This window comes from Rutidosis leptorrhynchoides, chromosome 2 (assembly GCF_046630445.1).
Source record: "Rutidosis leptorrhynchoides isolate AG116_Rl617_1_P2 chromosome 2, CSIRO_AGI_Rlap_v1, whole genome shotgun sequence".
NCBI classification, from domain to species: Eukaryota; Viridiplantae; Streptophyta; class Magnoliopsida; order Asterales; family Asteraceae; genus Rutidosis; species Rutidosis leptorrhynchoides.
In genome coordinates this window covers 674,018,969-674,035,031 of record NC_092334.1, presented here as the reverse complement: position 1 = coordinate 674,035,031, position 16,063 = coordinate 674,018,969, and positions in this window count along the sequence as shown.

The following is a 16,063-nucleotide window of genomic DNA, read 5'->3' as shown; positions in this document are numbered from 1 at the left end:
GGGGTCCTCTGACTTCATCATGAGATCATTGATTGGTGAAGCATGACCTTCGGGGTCCGCTGACTTCATCATGGGATCGTTGATTGGTGGAGCATGACCTTCGAGGTCCTCTGACTTCATCATGAGATCATTGATTGGTGAAGCATGACCTTCGGGGTCCGCTGACTTCATCATGGGATCGTTGATTGGTGGAGCATGACCTTCAGGGTCCTCTGACTTCATCATGAGATCATTGATTGGTGAAGCATGACCTTCGGGGTCCGCTGACTTCATCATGGGATCGTTGATTGGTGGAGCATGACCTTCGGGGTCCTCTGACTTCATCATGAGATCATTGATTGGTGAAGCATGACCTTCGGGGTCCGCTGACTTCATCATGGGATCGTTGATTGGTGGAGCATGACCTTCAGGGTCCTCTGAATTCATCATGAGATCATTGATTGGTGAAGCATGACCTTCAGGGTCGGCTGACTTCATCATGGGATCGTGGATTAGTGGAGCATGACCTTCGGGGTCCTCTGACTTCATCATGAGATCATTGATTGGTGAAGCATGACCTTCGGGGTCCGCTGACTTCATCATGGGATCGTTGATTGGTGGAGCATGACCTTCGGGGTCCGCTGACTTCATCATGAGATCGTTGATTCGTGAAGCATGACCTTCGGGGTCCGCTGACTTCATCATGGGTGTAGTGTTATATCGGTGAAGCATGACCTTTGACGGGGTCCGCTGACTTCATTCGGTGTTGAGATTTGGGAAGTGGGTCGCGTGTAGTTTTTTTGCCAGCCTTCTTGTTGTTGGATGTGTGATCTATTGGTTGTTTTATACGCCAATGGTGGGGTCGTAAGGGCCACGTTGTGTGAACTAACAGTGGTTTTATACGCCGATGGTGGGGTCGTGGGGACCATGTCGTGGGATTAGTGAGGCGATAACCGTGTTTCGCTCACATGTTGTTACGGGTGTAACACTAGTCGATTTTTGTGCACCTTGGGTTTAGCGTTGCGATAGTCGTTTTGGACGCTTTCGGTCATAGCCATTGCTTATGATGTTAGGATAGTGGCGTATTGGTTGTATTGCGCGCTACAAAGGATGTTTAGTGGTAAGCGTATCCGTAAGGATTCGTTTTTGTTCGGTCTTCATCGTTTCGGGTTGTTGACCTTAGGTTGAGACTTGGCTGCTTTTAGCATTGTACTCGGTAAGGGTACGCTAAGGGATTGATACCTCGGTAAGAGATTGGTTGAGTTTTTCTCGATGTGAGGGATTGAGCAAGTTTTAGTGCTCGGATTTGAGGACTTGATAAATCGCGGATGACGATTTAGTGTTAAAGGCGGTTCATTGGGGAGGATTGCCTAGAGAGATTGGAAGGAAACATGATGTTTTCGCGAATGTTAAGCGATTGTGGTAGTTTTCGGATGTCGTGTGTATTGCATGTCTCGAAATGCGTGCACGTATGTAATTGGTAAATGGTTTAATCTTCGAGTTTATGATAATTGTGGTAGGAGTCAGTTTGGAACGTATGTTTGAGGACCGTAGAGTGTGGGTCCGTTTGGTTTCGTGACGAGGATCACGAGGACGTGATCGATTCTAAGTGGGGGAGAGTTGTAACACCCAAATATTTATGGTACATAGAGTTATAATGATGTACGTTTAGTGGGTGAAGCATAGTGCAAAAGTTAAAAGGTCAGAATCTGCCCAGACATGGGTGCGCGCCGCGCACCATAAGGTGTGCGCGCCGCGCACATGCCCAGCGACAGAATTCTGTCTTTTTCTATTTTAAGTTTAATGAGGGGCTTTTTGGTCTTTTCACTTGAGGCCGGATCTCAGGCCTTATCAGCTTGTTTGGATCCACTTTTGGATCATTTTCACATCCATTCATCACTCTCAAGTATCTTAGAGAGAGAGGGAGAATTCTAGTGAGAGAATTGGGGTTTTGGAGAGGAAGGAGCTTGAATTGATCAGAGTCTCAGGTTTTAAAATTATTCATTTCGTTCCTAGCTACGTTTTGGTTGTTGTGGTAAGTTCTAACTCCGAATTTCATTGTTTGATTTGATATTCAAAGTTAGGGTTTGAACTTAATTTGTAGAGAAACTCATTTAAAACTCTTGAAGTGAGTTTGTTGATGCTAGTAATCGGGTTTATTGTTATTGTTGGTGGATTTTAGGTTGGCGAACAAATTGGTCTTGTTTATGACTTGTAATTGGGTTTAATCACTAGGTTTAGTGATTATGGAAGTATTGGAACCCTTTTGGTGTGTTTGAAAGACTAATTTTGGAATTGAGTCAAAATTAGGGTTTTTGGGTGATTTTGAGATTGATAAGTGTTAAACACTTAAGTTTGGGTTCTTTTGGCTTATTAGGACCATTTTCACTTGTGATTAGTGATTAGTGGTTAGTTTGGACGCGTTTGGTGTTTGTAAGTGCAATTGGTCGAATTTGCACTAAGTGTCGAATTGAGTTGGTTTGTAAATCCACTTCAAGTGTGTTATTGTATTTGTGATAATGGATTAGGTACTTTCCATTGACGTGTTGCGGAATTACTCGGTTGCATTCATCAAGGAGAAAAGGTGAGTGTTAATATCCTATGTGCATATGTATGTGTAGGATGGGTGCGGGTCGGGTGAAGCGGTTCTCGGTTATAGAGATCACTTCACATATAGGTTCATGATGGCTCGGTTTGCACGATCATCTTATTGTTAAGTTGTGAATTTCGGTTAGAGCGGATTCATGGTGACTCGGTTTATACGGTCATCTTATTGTTAAGTTTAAGTGTTTAGCCTTGGGTTGTAGGTTCGGGGATATTATATTATCTTATGTTTTGATATTGATGTGTTGTAGCTAGCCCTCGGGTGTAGCTTAGTAGTGTTGTTCATAACGTTGTGAGTGAACTTACATTGATGTTGTAGCTAGTGGTATTACAATTGTACGGTAAGCTTAGTTTTGCTTGCTATATGCTCGGATGATCCGGTATGTGTTATTTGATATTGTGTGGCGTGTCCATTTTATGCATATATATGTATGTAGTATATTCTCACTCACTAAGCGTTAGCTTACCCTCTCGTTGTTTACATTTTTATAGATTTGCTTGGAGATGGTGGCTCGGGTAAGCGTGGGAACTAGTGGACTCGCATAGTTGCTTTAGAAGATCTTGCTTTTGGATTGATTAGGATTGGGTAGCGTATCCCCAATCGCCATGCTCGGTCTTTATTTTGTGCTAAAAATCATGTGGTCGAAAACTTGTAGTTTGTTCGAAAGTCGTAAAACGGCCGATGTGGGCCCGATCTCGTAAAACTCATTTTATTATTGGAACGTATTAGTTTTAACTAATATAAATTGTTGTGAAGAGCGTTTGGTCTAAAAGTGTCGGGAAGCAAGAGATCTTTTTGCGAAAATTGGAAAAAGTGGACAGCGGGCTGTCAGGCCCTGTGCGCGCCGTGCACAGGTGTGGGTGCGCGCCGCTCACCCCATCTGGACAGCTCAGTTTTAATTTTTTTTTATGCTGCGTTTTTGGTCGGTTAACGGGTTGGGTTGTTATAACAATGCAGTCAAAATAGATACATGATGATGGTTTTGTGAATGCAACGTTTTCTTGAATAAAGCATGCAAGACTCCATGCATATAGCTTGTATAACATATAAGCAAACAGCGGAAGACTTCTAGGGAACCTGAGAATAAACATGCTAACAAGTATCAACACAAAGGTTGGTGAGTTCATAGTTTTAGTGTTTCGCATAATCTGTATATAAAAGTGGATCACAAGATTTTAGTTGTTTCATCCAGAAACGTTTATCAAATTATTCTACAAGATTGAGCACCCTGGTAACTAAGCTTTAACGTCTATCTAATAAGTACCCCTGTGTTTAACATGCAACCAACATGTACGATACACTCAAATAGCATACGTCTGTTTTATAGTTCAGGCTAGGGTTTCTATACCTGGAACAGACGGGGATGTCAAGCCCTATGGATCCATATACTACTACTCGCGCCCACCAGTTCTTATAACCGGCAGTTACTAGTTAACAAAGCTAAGGGATTTTCGGTTCAAACTCGGTGTAGAATTTAGTATGTACTTGTATCCATTGCGTTTAAAATAAAGTGCATGTATTCTCAGCCCAAAAATATAGATTGCAAAAGCAATTAAAAAGGGAGCAAATGAAACTCACCTTAGCAGCATATAAAGTCGTTCACCAAAACGTGACCGAAACTCGGATTACCAAATAACTGTAGATCTCAACCTAGAGAACATATGTTGGTCAATAAATGTCTATCAAGCTAGGTCAGGTCATAGTGTATCACAATCCTAATGCTCGAGATCGACATACAAAAGTTATCAAAAGTTATTTTAAAAAGTCAATCTGACTCAATACAATAGTTGAATAATCATGGTAATCGAATCATTTTAATATTTCTCATAGTTTCCCAATTTTTGTAAAATTAAACTATAGTTTTTATAAGGCTTTAAAATATGATAAAACAATCAGTTTTGACAATTGTTCAACAAAACGAGACGTGCCTTATATAAGAATTCATTTACTCGGTTGGTAATATTTAAAAATTCATTTAATCAATCTCGTAAATAAGTTGTTTAAATCTTAATTGCAGATTCAAAAGAAATTTCAATTAACGTCAATCATAATTCAGTTGATCATATCTTTTAATCTGTTCATCGAAACTATTGGATATCTAAATGAAAAGTCATTGATTTTTCGCCAGCTTTCCAAAAACATGCATATCATATACCTTTTATCAGTAATATATGTATTTACTTCGTGATTCATCATAACTGTTTAGCGACGAAATTTAGCATACAAGCATGTATAAATATATATACTCAAGCACTAGACATGGATACACAATTAGTATATAAAAGATAAAATATGAGTGCTTACGTATCAATATTGAGATTCAATATTGTAGGAAAGTATGTAGACGTAACGAAGATAATAAACACTAGATTTGACTTGCGAACAATGCCCATGAATATTACCCATAACCTCCATAGCAATAACCCATAATTTCCTTAGCTCTATCCCGCTCGAAAAACTATTTTGAAAGTGACATGCTCATGACCTCGTCGTAGTATTTTATGTATAATACTAATTAATAATAATACTACTAATAATATTAAGATTAATAATAATATTAATCTTAATAATAATAATAATAATAATAATAATAATAATAATAATAATAATAATAATAATATAAATACGGATTATGATATATAGTGTTTTACTGTAGCAAATATAAATAGTGATTTTCGAAAACACTGTAGCTATTCGGGTACTGTAGCAATTCAAAAATACTGTAGCAAATTAGTGTTTTATTGGTTCATCTTAAACCTTTTAGTTAACTTATCTAAATATTAATCGAATCAATAATCGAATGTTAATATCGTTTACTAAATAACTTGAAATTATATATATATATATATATATATATATATATATATATATATATATATATATATATATATATATATATATATATATATATATATATATATATATATATATATATGCACATTAAGTTATATATATTGTTCATGAATCTTCGAGAACAGTCAAAGAATAATTGATTACATGAATATAGTTCCAAAACTTTGAGACTCAACATTACAGACTTTGCTTATCGTGTCGAAAACATTAAATCATTTAAAGATAAAGTTTAAATTTGTTCAGAAATTTCCGGGTCATCACAGTCCACCTTTTGAACACTCGGTTCCAAAGTTCCAATGAATCTTTGCGAAAATTTGAGAATGGTCCACGGTTTCCATGTCGTCATCGCATAGTGGGCATTTAACCGTGTGCAAGTCAATGCCCCTTTTGTCGAGCTCGGTCCTAACCGGTAACCGCTTCAAAATAGAACGCCATATAAAATCTCCAGCTTTTTTGGAATTAAATCGTTTCGAAGAGTTTCTGTTACCCCGCTATACATCAACGCCGTTTGATCCTCAAGGAATTTGAATAAAACATTAACAGTAAATCGACCATTTGTAGCCAACAACCATTTCCACTCATCTTCTTTTGTTGTGTTGAAACTGCAATTTGATAAAATGCTAACCAGTTGAGATAATTCACCATATGTTCGACCTGAAGGTGTCCTCGTCCATGCCTAACTGAAAGCAATACCCGAATCTGTCACAGTAACTCGATCACTAATAGCTGCATCTTTTGTACTCTCCAACCTGTAGAGTCTCGGGAATCTCAGTCGAAAGGCAGAATTACCATTCCACTGATCATCCCAAAACGAAGTAGTTTGAATATTATATGTTATATATGTATTATCATTTTATCGCTTTTTATTCTATTTTTAATTATATTATATTTTATCACATCATCACAACAATATCATATCCCTCGTCACAACCTAAATAAAACAACTTCTCTTTTTTCACAACATTGTCCCGTCATCACAATTCCATATACAAGTACACATTATCACAACACTTCCTCATGGTAACAAATGGTCTAAACGAGGAAAACAAACCCGCACTTCATTGTGTGGTGATTTCGGTCGGTTAACGATTGACGATTTTGGTCACCTAGCGGTCGATTAATTTGACGTTTAAAAAATAACGAAATGAAAAAGGAAGTGAATAAAATGTTGTAAAGAAAAGAGAAAAAGAGGTTGTAAAGAAAGGAGAAATTTCGATCGATGATTTTGGTTGGTTAATTAAATGCTTAAGAAATAACGACATATAGAATAAAGTGAAAAAAAAGGTTGTAAAGAAAAGGAAAAATAAGGTTGTAAAGTAAAGGGGCGATGATATCTACACAACCAATCATTCTTATAAATATTGTACTATACAACACTGTAAAACATGATTGAATGTTTACATAACAAAAATTATTTGAGTACATATCACTTCACATCGAGATTCTCAATTATTTCACTTTAGTTGAGCCATTTTTTTTTTTTTTGTTTAATTCTCAAGTCCCAGTTTAAATGTGTATTTTCATTTCATTATTGGAGTTTCCAAAATAAGTATTCATTTTCACTCTTAATCATTCAAAAACTTGATTAAATCAAAAGAGAAGAATCTCATTGGTTAACAGTGTAATAATTGTATTTCTTTTAACTATGGTTATTAGGAATAATTTTTTTTTTTTTGCTAGCAATCTTAAAGTTGTCGTTAACATGTAGTGATATGTTGTATAATTGATAACTATCGCATTAAAAGTCATTTATAGCTACAAAATATAATTATTTTATGCACGTTAACGATTGCTCCAAGAGCGTCGTTACTTAAATTGGGAGGGAGATTAATGACTAAAAAAGGGAAGGGCCTAAGAGTTTCTTTTGCACAAAATGGGCCGTGCTCAAATACAGATCCAAAGTTTACATAAAATGGGTCGATCTTGAAATTAAATATTACTCATATTTAAATATTTAATTTAGTATACATATAAATATAAATATAAATATAATATAAATATAAATACTAGTGAAATGACCCGTGAAATCACGGGTTTGTTTAAATAAAAATGTTTAATGATATGTTGTAGGTATTAAGTGAATGTAAATGCTAAGTCATTTAGTTTAATGTAAGATCATGTTTTCTCATATGGTTGGGACGCCGTCCAACTTGTGGGACGCCGTCCAACTTGTGGGACGCCGTCCATGTTTGAAGAGCTGGACGCCGTCCAGATGTACTGGCGGGCCAGCTGTTTTTATTTTGGATATTACAAATGGGTATTTTGGTAACTTCACTTTGTGGACGAATTTAAGGCCCTAGATCAGTTGGGGGGTGGGGGGGCCTCATTTACACCATTTTCAACCACCACCTCTTATCCACTTAAATTCTAGAGAGAGAGAGAAGGGTCTTAGTGTGAGAAAACTCAATCCAAAGAGGAAGAAGCTAGTTTCTGGTCAAAGTGCGTGTTTTAAAGTTGTTCATCTACTCCCTAGCTACGTCTTGATTGTAGTGGTAAGTCTTAACTTTGAATTCCTTACTTTAATTGTTTAAGGGTTAGGGTTTGGGTAGGTGATGAACTTAAAACCCATTTACTTGTAATTTGGGGGTTTTGGGTAAGTTTGGGTCATGAGGACTCAAAGATGACTAACCTAGGGTTTCTAAAATGATAAATGTGTTTAAGAGTCTTAATTGGTTAGTTGGGTACTAGCACACCTAGATATTGAGTAAGTAAGTGCTATTTGGGTATGGTGGTGACCCAAATGGGTGTGTTAACTTTGAAATGGGTCAAGGGAGTCATTGATGACCTAAGTTGTTTAATGGGTGTGAAAATGCGATGACCTTGTGTTAAAAGGTATATTAAGACCGAAATGGTTAGTATTAGGGTTAAGTGTGCAAATGGGTCGAAATTTGCATTATGGGTCAATGTGTCACTTGAAGAGGGAGTGAGTTGGTTGACCAACTCGATTGTATAATTGATTATATGAATGATGTAATAGGTACGCCGCGTTGAAGGTTGCGAGCTTGATTAACTCACCAAAGGCGTTAAGGTGAGTGGAATAATTATGCGTATATGTATATGGCGTATTTATTTGTGAATGTTATGGTATGAACCACGAGCCGGTAGTACCATAGCATGTATGTGACGAGTGTCATGATGTGAACCACGAGCCGGTAGCATCAAGTGTGAACCACGAGCCAGTAGCACTATAAAATGAGGCGTGAACCACGAGCCGGTAGCGCCAAAGTGTGAACCAGGAGCCGGTAGCACTATAAAATGTGGCGTGAACCACGAGCCGGTTGAAATGTCCCGTTCTTATTGATTAAAAACGTTCCATATTAATTGATTTCGTTGCGAGGTTTTGACCTCTATATGAGACGTTTTTCAAAGACTGCATTCATTTTTAAAACAAACCATAACCTTTATTTCATAAATAAAGGTTTAAAAAGCTTTACGTAGATTATCAAATAATGATAATCTAAAATATCCTGTTTACACACGACCATTACATAATGGTTTACAATACAAATATGTTACATCGAAATCAGTTTCTTGAATGCAGTTTTTACACAATATCATACAAACATGGACTCCAAATCTTGTCCTTATTTTAGTATGCAACAGCGGAAGCTCTTAATATTCACCTGAGAATAAACATGCTTTAAACGTCAACAAAAATGTTGGTGAGTTATAGGTTTAACCTATATATATCAAATCGTAACAATAGACCACAAGATTTCATATTTCAATACACATCCCATACATAGAGATAAAAATCATTCATATGGTGAACACCTGGTAACCGACAATAACAAGATGCATATATAAGAATATCCCCATCATTCCGGGACACCCTTCGGATATGATATAAATTTCGAAGTACTAAAGCATCCGGTACTTTGGATGGGGTTTGTTAGGCCCAATAGATCTATCTTTAGGATTCGCGTCAATTAGGGTGTCTGTTCCCTAATTCTTAGATTACCAGACTTAATAAAAAGGGGCATATTCGATTTCGATAATTCAACCATAAAATGTAGTTTCACGTACTTGTGTCTATTTTGTAAATCATTTATAAAACCTGCATGTATTCTCATCCCAAAAATATTAGATTTTAAAAGTGGGACTATAACTCACTTTCACAGATTTTTACTTCGTCGGGAAGTAAGACTTGGCCACTGGTTGATTCACGAACCTATAACAATATATACATATATATCAAAGTATGTTCAAAATATATTTACAACACTTTTAATATATTTTGATGTTTTAAGTTTATTAAGTCAGCTGTCCTCGTTAGTAACCTACAACTAGTTGTCCACAGTTAGATGTATAGAAATAAATCGATAAATATTATCTTGAATCAATCCACGACCCAGTGTATACGTATCTCAGTATTGATCACAACTCAAACTATATATATTTTGGAATCAACCTCAACCCTGTATAGCTAACTCCAACATTCACATATAGAGTGTCTATGGTTGTTCCGAAATATATATAGATGTGTCGACATGATAGGTCGAAACATTGTATACGTGTCTATGGTATCTCAAGATTACATAATATACAATACAAGTTGATTAAGTTTTGGTTGGAATAGATTTGTTACCAATTTTCACGTAGCTAAAATGAGAAAAATTATCCAATCTTGTTTTACCCATAACTTCTTCATTTTAAATCCGTTTTGAGTGAATCAAATTGCTATGGTTTCATATTGAACTCTATTTTATGAATCTAAACAGAAAAAGTATAGGTTTATAGTCGGAAAAATAAGTTACAAGTCGTTTTTGTAAAGGTAGTCATTTCAGTCGAAAGAACGACGCCTAGATGACCATTTTAGAAAACATACTTCCACTTTGAGTTTAACCATAATTTTTGGATATAGTTTCATGTTCATAATAAAAATCATTTTCTCAGAATAACAACTTTTAAATCAAAGTTTATCATAGTTTTTAATTAACTAACCCAAAACAGCCCGCGGTGTTACTACGGCGGCGTAAATCCGGTTTTACGGTGTTTTTCGTGTTTCCAGGTTTTAAATCATTAAGTTAGCATATCATATAGATATAGAACATGTGTTTAGTTGATTTTAAAAGTCAAGTTAGAAGGATTAACTTTTGTTTGCGAACAAGTTTAGAATTAACTAAACTATGTTCTAGTGATTACAAGTTTAAACCTTCGAATAAGATAGCTTTATATGTATGAATCGAATGATGTTATGAACATCATTACTACCTTAATTTCCTTGGATAAACCTACTGGAAAAGAGAAAAATGGATCTAGCTTCAATGGATCCTTGGATGGCTCGAAGTTCTTGAAGCAGAATCATGACACGAAAACAAGTTCAAGTAAGATCATCACTTGAAATAAGATTGTTATAGTTATAGAAATTGAACCAAAGTTTGAATATGATTATTACCTTGTATTAGAATGATAACCTACTGTAAGAAACAAAGATTTCTTGAGGTTGGATGATCACCTTACAAGATTGGAAGTGAGCTAGCAAACTTGAAAGTATTCTTGATTTTATGAAACTAGAACTTTTGGAATTTATGAAGAACACTTAGAACTTGAAGATAGAACTTGAGAGAGATCAATTAGATGAAGAAAATTGAAGAATGAAAGTGTTTGTAGGTGTTTTTGGTCGTTGGTGTATGGATTAGATATAAAGGATATGTAATTTTGTTTTCATGTAAATAAGTCATGAATGATTACTCATATTTTTGTAATTTTATGAGATATTTCATGCTAGTTGCCAAATGATGGTTCCCACATGTGTTAGGTGACTCACATGGGCTGCTAAGAGCTGATCATTGGAGTGTATATACCAATAGTACATACATCTAAAAGCTGTGTATTGTACGAATACGAATACGGGTGCATACGAGTAGAATTGTTGATGAAACTGAACGAGGATGTAATTGTAAGCATTTTTATTAAGTAGAAGTATTTTGATAAGTGTCTTTAAGTCTTTCAAAAGTGTATGAATACATATTAAAACACTACATGTATATACATTTTAACTGAGTCGTTAAGTCATCGTTAGTCGTTACATGTAAATGTTGTTTTGAAACCTTTAGGTTAACGATCTTGTTAAATGTTGTTAACCCAATGTTTATAGTATCAAAAGAGATTTTAAATTATTATATTATCATGATATTATGATGTACGAATATCTCTTAATATGATATATATACATTAAATGTCGTTACAACGATAATCGTTACATATATGTCTCGTTTCAAAACCATTAAGTTAGTAGTCTTGTTTTTACATATGTAGTTCATTGTTAATATACTTAATGATATGTTTACTTATCATAATATCATGTTAACTATATATATAACCATATATATGTCATCATATAGTTTTTACAAGTTTTAACGTTCGTGAATCACCGGTCAACTTGGGTGGTCAATTGTCTATATGAAACCTATTTCAATTAATCAAGTCTTAACAATTTTGATTACTTAACATGTTGGAAACATTTAATCATGTAAATATCAATCTCAATTAATATATATAAACATGGAAAAGTTCGGGTCACTACAGTACCTACCCGTTAAATAAATTTCGTCCCGAAATTTTAAGCTGTTGAAGGTGTTGACGAATCTTCTGGAAATAGATGCGGGTATTTCTTCTTCATCTGATCTTCACGCTCCCAGGTGAACTCGGGTCCTCTACGAGCATTCCATCGAACCTTAACAATTGGTATCTTGTTTTGCTTAAGTCTTTTAACCTCACGATCCATTATTTCGACGGGTTCTTCGATGAATTGAAGTTTTTCGTTGATTTGGATTTCATCTAACAGAATAGTGAGATCTTCTTTAGCAAAACATTTCTTTAAATTCGAGACGTGGAAAGTGTTATGTACAGCCGCGAGTTGTTGAGGTAACTCTAGTCGGTAAGCTACTGGTCCGACACGATCAATAATCTTGAATGGTCCAATATACCTTGGATTTAATTTCCCTCGTTTACCAAATCGAACAACGCCTTTCCAAGGTGCAACTTTAAGCATGACCATCTCTCCAATTTCAAATTCTATATCTTTTCTTTTAATGTCAGCGTAGCTCTTTTGTCGACTTTGGGCGGTTTTCAACCGTTGTTGAATTTGGATGATCTTCTCGGTAGTTTCTTGTATAATCTCCGGACCCGTAATCTGTCTATCCCCCACTTCACTCCAATAAATCGGAGACCTGCACTTTCTACCATAAAGTGCTTCAAACGGCGCCATCTCAATGCTTGAATGGTAGCTGTTGTTGTAGGAAAATTCTGCTAACGGTAGATGTCGATCCCAACTGTTTCCGAAATCAATAACACATGCTCGTAGCATGTCTTCAAGCGTTTGTATCGTCCTTTCGCTCTGCCCATCAGTTTGTGGATGATAGGCAGTACTCATGTCTAGACGAGTTCCTAATGCTTGCTGTAATGTCTGCCAGAATCTTGAAATAAATCTGCCATCCCTATCAGAGATAATAGAGATTGGTATTCCATGTCTGGAGATGACTTCCTTCAAATACAGTCGTGCTAACTTCTCCATCTTGTCATCTTCTCTTATTGGTAGGAAGTGTGCTGATTTGGTGAGACGATCAACTATTACCCAAATAGTATCAAAACCACTTGCAGTCCTTGGCAATTTAGTGATGAAATCCATGGTAATGTTTTTCCATTTCCATTCCGGGATTTCAGGTTGTTGAAGTAGACCTGATGGTTTCTGATGCTCAGCTTTGACCTTAGAACACGTCAAACATTCTCCTACGTATTTAGCAACATCGGCTTTCATACCCGGCCACCAAAAATGTTTCTTGAGATCCTTGTACATCTTCCCCGTTCCAGGATGTATTGAGTATCTGGTTTTATGAGCTTCTCTAAGTACCATTTCTCTCATATCTCCAAATTTTGGTACCCAAATCCTTTCAGCCCTATACCGGGTTCCGTCTTCCCGAATATTAAGATGCTTCTCCGATCCTTTGGGTATTTCATCCTTTAAATTTCCCTCTTTTAAAACTCCTTGTTGCGCCTCCTTTATTTGAGTAGTAATGTTATTATGAATCATTATATTCATAGATTTTACTCGAATGGGTTCTCTGTCCTTCCTGCTCAAGGCATCGGCTACCACATTTGCCTTCCCCGGGTGGTAACGAATCTCAAAGTCGTAATCATTCAATAATTCAATCCACCTACGCTGCCTCATATTCAGTTGTTTCTGATTAAATATGTGTTGAAGACTTTTGTGGTCGGTATATATAATACTTTTGACCCCATATAAGTAGTGCCTCCAAGTCTTTAATGCAAAAACAACCGCGCCTAATTCCAAATCATGCGTCGTATAATTTTGTTCGTGAATCTTCAATTGTCTAGACGCATAAGCAATCACCTTCGTTCGTTGCATTAATACACAACCGAGACCTTGCTTTGATGCATCACAATAAATCACAAAATCATCATTCCCTTCAGGCAATGACAATATAGGTGCCGTAGTTAGCTTTTTCTTCAATAACTGAAACGCTTTCTCTTGTTCATCATTCCATTCAAATTTCTTCCCTTTATGCGTTAATGCAGTCAAGGGTTTTGCTATTCTGGAAAAGTCTTGGATGAACCTTCTGTAGTAACCAGCTAGTCCTAAAAACTGGCGTATGTGTTTCGGAGTTTTCGGGGTTTCCCACTTTTCAACAGTTTCTATCTTTGCCGGATCCACCTTAATACCTTCTTTGTTCACTATGTGACCGAGGAATTGAACTTCTTCCAACCAAAATGCACACTTTGAAAACTTAGCGTACAATTCTTCCTTCCTCAATACTTCTAACACCTTTCTCAAATGTTCACCATGTTCTTGGTCATTCTTTGAGTAAATAAGTATGTCATCAATAAAAATAATGACAAACTTGTCAAGGTATGGTCCACACACTCGGTTCATAAGGTCCATGAACACAGCTGGTGCATTAGTTAAACCAAACGGCATGACCATAAACTCGTAATGACCGTAACGTGTTCTGAAAGCAGTCTTTGGAATATCATCTTCTTTCACCCGCATTTGATGATACCCGGAACGTAAGTCAATCTTTGAATAAACAGACGAGCCTTGTAGTTGATCAAATAAGTCGTCGATTCTCGGTAGTGGGTAGCGGTTCTTGATGGTAAGTTTGTTCAACTCTCGGTAGTCGATACATAACCTGAATGTACCATCTTTCTTCTTGACAAACAAAACAGGAGCCCCACGGTGATGTGCTTGGTCGAATGAAACCACGCTCTAAAAGTTCTTGTAATTGGCTTTGCAGTTCTTTCATCTCGCTGGGTGCGAGTCTGTAAGGAGCACGAGCTATTGGTGCAGCTCCTGGTACAAGATCTATTTGAAATTCAACGGATCGATGTGGGGGTAATCCCGGTAATTCTTTCGGAAATACATCGGGAAATTCTTTTGCAATGGGAACATCATTGATGCTCTTTTCTTTAGTTTGTACTTTCTCGACGTGTGCTAGAACAGCATAGCAACCTTTTCTTATTAGTTTTTGTGCCTTCAAATTACTAATAAGATGTAGCTTCGTGTTGCCCTTTTCTCCGTACACCATTAAGGGTTTTCCTTTTTCTCGTATAATGCGAATTGCATTTTTGTAACAAACGATCTCCGCTTTCACTTCTTTCAACCAGTCCATACCGATTATCACATCAAAACTCCCTAACTCTACTGGTATCAAATCAATCTTAAATGTTTCGCTAACCAGTTTAATTTCTCGATTCCGACATATATTATCTGCTGAAATTAATTTACCATTTGCTAATTCGAGTAAAAATTTACTATCCAAAGGTGTCAATGGACAACTTAATTTAGCACAAAAATCTCTACTCATATAGCTTCTATCCGCACCCGAATCAAATAAAACGTAAGCAGATTTATTGTCAATAAGAAACGTACCCGTAACAAGCTCCGGGTCTTCCTGTGCCTCTACCGCATTAATATTGAAAACTCTTCCACGGCCTTGTCCATTCGTGTTCTCCTGGTTCGGGCAATTTCTAATAATGTGGCCTGGTTTTCCACATTTATAACAAACTACATTGGCATAACTTGCTCCGACACTACTTGCTCCGCCATTACTCGTTCCGACACCATTTGTTCCTTTCGTTCTATTAACCCCTGGTCCGTAGACCTCACACTTCGCCGCGCTATGACCATTTCTTTTACACTTGTTGCAAAATTTGGTGCAGAACCCCGAGTGATTCTTTTCACACCTTTGGCATAGCTGCTTCTGATTGTTATTGTTGTTGCGGTTATTATTGTTGTTGGGATGATTGTTGTAGTTGCTGTTGTTGTTGTTGTTGTTGGGCCGTTTGTTGTAGTTGCGATTGATGTTGCGATTGTTGGGATAATTGTTGCGATTATTGTTGTAATTGCTGTTGTTGTTGTATTGGTGATTCTTATCACCGTTTTCCTCCCACTTTCTTTTGACTTGCTTCACATTGGCCTCTTCAGCAGTCTGTTCTTTAATTCTTTCTTCAATCTGGTTCACTAGTTTGTGAGCCATTCTACATGCCTGTTGTATGGAGGCGGGCTCGTGTGAACTTATATCTTCTTGGATTCTTTCCGGTAATCCTTTCACAAACGCGTCGATCTTCTCTTCCTCATCTTCGAATGCTCCCGGACACAATAGG